Here is a 6168-nt window from a genome sequence, read left to right on the forward strand (position 1 = left end):
GAAAAGCATACACATCGCTCATCAATGTATGAATGTACACACTCCCTCCAGAATCTGAAGACATACACCTTACACACATGTGCAAGTATTGAGGGATTCCTTTTCTTTTCTTTCTCTTTGCCTTTTTCTGTTCGTCTTCCTCAAGCCATGTATTCTTATCTTCATTCCATCTATCCGTCCACCCATCCTGAACATGTAACCTAGTTCTTTGAGATTTAAATAAATTTGGCTTGAACTCACTGAGTGAGAGAGCATAGCTATCCCTTCCCCCGGGTACACAGCTGGGTGACATTTCTTAGCTATGCTTACAGTTAGGTATAGTCATATGATTGAGTTATGGCTCATAGGGTGCGCAACGTAGAAATATCTTGCATGATGCTCCACTGTCTCCTACCAAGAACTAGCTAACACCCAGGGACTTTGGAATCCATGAACTGTATCCTCTGTTAGCCTGGGAGCTTAAAGAACTATGGAGCAGAGACCCTATCCCCTCACTTACTACCAGTTGAACTTTGGTGTGAAGGAGAAATACATTTCTACGTATTAAACCACGATCTTGGGATAGGATGTAGGTTACCCTAATACAGTTCTTAATTCCCGTTCTGGGAGTGGTCTGTGCTCTATCTGTGATCGCTGTCACTTCGTGGAGGCTTATACAATATTTGTATAGCCTCTCTCTCTCTCTCTGATTTCCTATTTTATTAAACCCTTGAAACTCATTTGTCTGTATTTTTAAAAATAATTATTAATTTAATTTATTATTATTATTTTAATTTGTTATAAGGCATGTGTACTCACTAGAGGGGAGAGAGAGAGTGAGAGAAGGCAAGCCACCAGACTTGAGACTCAGACCACAGTCGGCCATGTGGGAGCCCGGTTCTCCAACCACTACACCACTGCTGGTCCCCAAACTCACTTATCTTTCTAACCCTAGATGCATTTTCTTTATTCTCACCCACACAAAGTCAGGTGGAAGAACAAACATCTGTTCTTTGATTTTCCTAAAAGACCATCATCCAAGACATTTATGTGCATGGCACCCTTTGGTGAAGGTTCGTAGCAATTGTGGTGTATTGGATATTTAAAACTACATGTTCTTACGAGTCCTTTATCTATGTATCTATGTATGTCTCTCTCTCTCCCTCTCCCTCTCTCTCTATCACCTATCTGAAGAGTTGGTAATGCTGGGCGCCCACATCCAGGTACAACGGGGCTGGAGCTGAGTACTGGTTGTCTGTATAAATGGGCAAGTGCCTTTCAGTGCGTTACAGATAGCCGCACGGTGACTCTTCCGTGTTGTCTTTTAGGCATGAGCCATTATACTCACTAGGTCACTCACTGACTCCTCTAGGCATATAAACATGCTCCCTCTCTCCCATCAGAAAACAGTTTCTCTCCTGGTAAGAACAAAGTGCCCAACTGTCAGAATAACAGATATCATTCCCATGCATGTGTACATTGCCAGTGTTGCTATGTGTCTTGTTCCCTCCCAGACCCAATAGTAATACATAAATGTACCATGATTTAACCGCTTCTGTTAAGTCGTCAGTTTAGGTGGTTTCTAAATCTTTGCTTACTCTCTGCTTTCATAGACTACATTTCTAGATGTAGTATAAACAGGTAGAACAATCTGTAGTGCCTGATACACATCACTAACATGTTCTGAGGAAGATGATATCAGCAATGGGTATCAGAATTCTGCCTGCAGCAAAATTAATAGGGTGAATAGGGCTACAATTCCTACCTAGCAGATATCGTAGGAGCTATGACTCACGACTGAATTGTAACCCTATCCACCCTATTAATTTTGACTTCAATTTTATTTTTATTTTTTAGATTTTTGTCATAGGGCACATGTGCTCACTAGAGAGAGACTGAGAGAAACAGAGAGAGGGAAAGTGACAAATTCCCCCCCCCCCAGATGTAATGGCCATGTATCAATCCCTTCTCCTCCATTCTTCTCTTGGGATTTTGGGCACACACACACGCCCAATGTGATTTTTAAGCTGCCGGGTCTGGGACTTGAATTGTTGTGGGCCATGTGGGAATCCAGTGCCTTAACCACCATGCCACTTCTTGGCCTTTGGCTTTAATTTTCATAGTATGAAATGACAACTGTGTAGAGTTTAGTATCTGGCTAACTTTCATATGATTATATATGTTAAATTGTAATGATGATGATGAGACCAGGGTTTCATATCATTCTCACTAAAGAGTGAGCACAAACCCAAGCTAAATGTGGTGGAGGGAACAATTTCATTTTCAGTTCCCTTTTTCTCCTGTGCCATCCAATTTTGGCGATATTTTTCTGTGTGTTTTATAGTGTTCTTGTTCTACATTAGAAGACTAGTTCTTTCGAACAGGATGTTTCTTACTATTTGCAGCAAATTTTTAGTTTCCTCCTTCTTGTTAGATTATTGAGTCCATCATAATGTTCAAAAGAGGCTGCTTTCCTCTTCCACGGGCTAAATGTCCTCATCTGTTTCTCACTGCCCTGGCCATGGGCTCTCTCTCGTTAAGGTCCTCTGCAGTCTTTTTCTGCTCTGGGACGAACCTGGTTATGGTAGTTTCAACTAGTGATTTGGGTATGGGTAGGAGAGCAGCTGCATAATCGCTGCTGTATTCCCTTGGTCACATTGTTAAATTTCCTCCTGATATGGAACCTGTCGACTCAATTATTTAACTACTTCTTAGCCAGATTCGTAGCCCACACTAGTGAATGATGAGTGTAAGGTTACAACATGATTTATTACAGCAAAGCTCTCGCTTGATGTAAAAGGAATCAAAGGGAAACTTCAATGCGGAGACTTTCATCTGTTTAGAAATTCAGGAGCAGCCTGCCTTCAAGGCAAGTGTGTGGCCTAAGCTCTTGTAACAATGTTTCTATTCCAATAATTATAAGATGGACTTTACGGAAATAACAACAAAAATCAAAGTCACTGTCGGGTTCGACCAAGTCATTTCCCCCTATGTTTATAAAGACATTACTTAAGAAACGAACCATTTGATCTCTGTGTTTTGCTTTCCTAAATTCTGGTCTAGTTGAAAGTAGCATCAGAAATCCTTTAATCTAATTCAATTGGATAGTAGTTGGTTAGTTAAAATGGTTAATTGAAGAAGTTGATTAAAGATGGGAATTATCTTAAAAAGTCACCTTCAAGATTGTACTTACCTTAAAAACCTATAAATGTGTATTTGGTCACCGATATTTTGGTGTAGACCCTCTGTCTTCATTTCTAGTATGGGTCACCGGGGTGGAGGTCTGGCTCATCTTTCTGGCATCAACCACAACCATAATTCATTGTGAATTCTGGTTTGGCTTTTGTAAGTGGCACAGTAACCTGAGGACACAAATAGAGCATTCTGAGTGCTGATACATACATTTTTATGATTCTTGAAAAATATTTTGCAGTTGTTTCACTCACACCTATATTACATTTCTTTTTGTAAAAATATGTGATATTTTACTAAAGCCTACTCTTGTTTTTGGTTTTGTTTTTACTATAGGGCACTGTGTATTCATTGGAGAGAGACAGAGACAGGGAAAGTGAGAAATCACCCTCCCGCAGGTGGGGAGGGATAACCACATCACAATCCCTTCTCTTCTGTTATCCTCCTCGGATATTGGGAATGCAAGCATGCATATGTGCTTGGTGTGATTTTCAGGTTGACAGGTCCAGGACTCAAACTGCAATCGCTCATGTGGGAATCTAACACCTTAACCACCATGCCACCTGCTGGCCCCTAAAGCCCGTTTTTTAATTTTATGATTTATTGCATTTACAGCATATTTTTTAGTGACTCACCTTTATAAAATTTTCTGCCATTCAATGTGATTTTTAAAGAAGTCAAATTTTTTTTTGCATTTACCTATCATTGACTTATATAACATTTCATGAAATGATGTAATTATATAATTACAAAAACAAGTTGAAGAGGCATAAACAGTGTTGGGAACAAACGTAACTGACTTTTGGCAACCATCCAGCTCAACTGGCAGGAGTAGAACTGAGTGAGCAGACAGAGGGATTTTGCCTGTGGCTTTCTCGTGCCTCTGGGCTGCAACATAAAAGCTGTGCAGATGATGGGAAGCATAGGGCATTCTGGGTAATTGGCTAAGTGGAGATGGGTTAAGAGAGTTCTAGTATACTTCTTAGATCCTTATTAAATGTTTTATAGGGAAATTTGAGTGGTACTTACTATGATTTCAGTTAAGGTGTGAAATACTTTGTGGAAACTCAAAACCTTTTAATTTGAGTTTCTGGAAAATGTACTTCATTTACTTCATTGGGACTTTCTCTAACACTTCCCTTGACCGAATTCTTGGCCTAGATGACTCTTGCAATACACTGCCTCTCACTTCCTCCACCTATCTAATTTGCCACTCTTTGGGCAGTTCTTCATTCTCGAAGACAGACCTTAGTTTGGTTGTTGTCAATAAGTGTTATTAACATCTCCATAACCTGTAACAAACAAGCACTTTCTGTCTGTGCAAGTCTGAAGTTCACTTCAGTAACCACTACTCTAAAAGTCCTTCAACCCAATCTATTCACATTCCCTCACTCCTCTCTTGTATACATTTTGCTTCTTCTCAGTTTGAATTCTATGACCAATCAATATCAATACCTTGCGTACACCCTCAATTCCTCTGACTCACCCTCTTATTTTATAAATATGGTTTGGGAAAAAAATAATCCTGGATAAATCCAATTATCTTTCTACTCTTTGTCTATACCCATGTAACAGAACATGGTGGTAGACAACAAACAAATGATTATGTGATTGATCTTGCCTTAAATTATTATTTTTTTAAGAGAGATTTTTGCTATAGGGTGTGTGTGCTCCTCAGAAAGACAGAGAGAGACAGAGAGACAGAAAGCAAGACACCCCTTTCCCCCCCTCCCCTCTTGCTCCCTGGGGGGATGGCCATACTGCAATCCCTTCTCCATTCTCCTTTCAGGATTTTGGGCACGCACCTACACATGCCTGGTGTGAGTTTCAGGCTGCCAGGTCTAGGACTTGATCTGTGGTTGGCCATGTGGAAGTCCAACGAAGTAACCATTCGCCATCTTCTGGTCCCTCACCTTAAGTTCTTGATGACTGACCTCCAGTGGGTCTTTCACAGCGCAGCTTTATAAAGCGTTTCCTTTTCCGTTTTCCGAGCTGATGACTTCATGCTTTGTCCTCTTTCTTAGCTAGAATTGCTTCTTATTCTATTCAGAAAATTTAAGCAACAGACTTTTCATAAGTGCCTATCAAATTCTACTCACCTTCTGGGACTAGTTCCCAATACTTCACCTTCTCTCCCATTTACCAATAGTTGTTTGTTTTTTTCTTCTGCTGCTGCGTCATTCTCAATCGTACATGGGGGAAAAAAGCCATCCTCACTCCTATTTTAAAAAAGCACCAAGCTCCTTTGGAAATCTCATTTCTCCCTCTAGCTACTTTCTCTGAGCCTCCATATAGTAACACTTGATAAAAAACAAGTTATCTGTGCTATCACTATTCTGCTTTTCCCACCCTATATGACTCATTTCAGTAAAGCCTTACCCAGACCACTTTACAGGACTTGGTAGAGTTATTTTCTATTGCAGACTCTAGTGGTAAAAGTTCACTCTTCATCTTACCTGGGATATCAGTACATAATTTGGTCTGGTGATCACTTACTCTCTACCTCCCATTTTTTACTATGCTTCTGAGCACCTGCTCCTATACCTCTGTCTACTCAGTTGTCTTTACTCATTCTTTCTAATTCCCCAACCTTTTCACATTGAGCTGTCTCCAGACTTCTATTTCATCTATTTATTTATTTTCACTTCCATGGAGTTCTTAACAAATTTTATGTATTTAAATATCTAAATGACTCTCGCATTCATATTTTAGCCTACATCTCTGTGTTCTTAGGTGCAATTCCTATTAAATCTCCACTTTAAGTTTAATGAGAAATTTTTATTTAATGTGCCCATGACTAAACTCTTGATTGTTTTCTGCAACCCTTCTCTTCCTAACAGCTTTCCTATTTTAGTAAATACATTTTCCTTTAAGTTGTTCAGTTAATCAATTTTCGATTGCATTTATGTAACAAAGCACTCTAACTCACAAAGGCTTAAAACAACCATCATTTATTATTGTTCACACGTCTGAGGTTGGTTTGGACTTGGTTGTTCC

The sequence above is a fragment of the Tupaia chinensis genome, unplaced genomic scaffold (genome assembly GCF_000334495.1).
Source record: "Tupaia chinensis unplaced genomic scaffold, TupChi_1.0 Scaffold000168_1, whole genome shotgun sequence".
Lineage (NCBI taxonomy): Eukaryota > Metazoa > Chordata > Mammalia > Scandentia > Tupaiidae > Tupaia > Tupaia belangeri.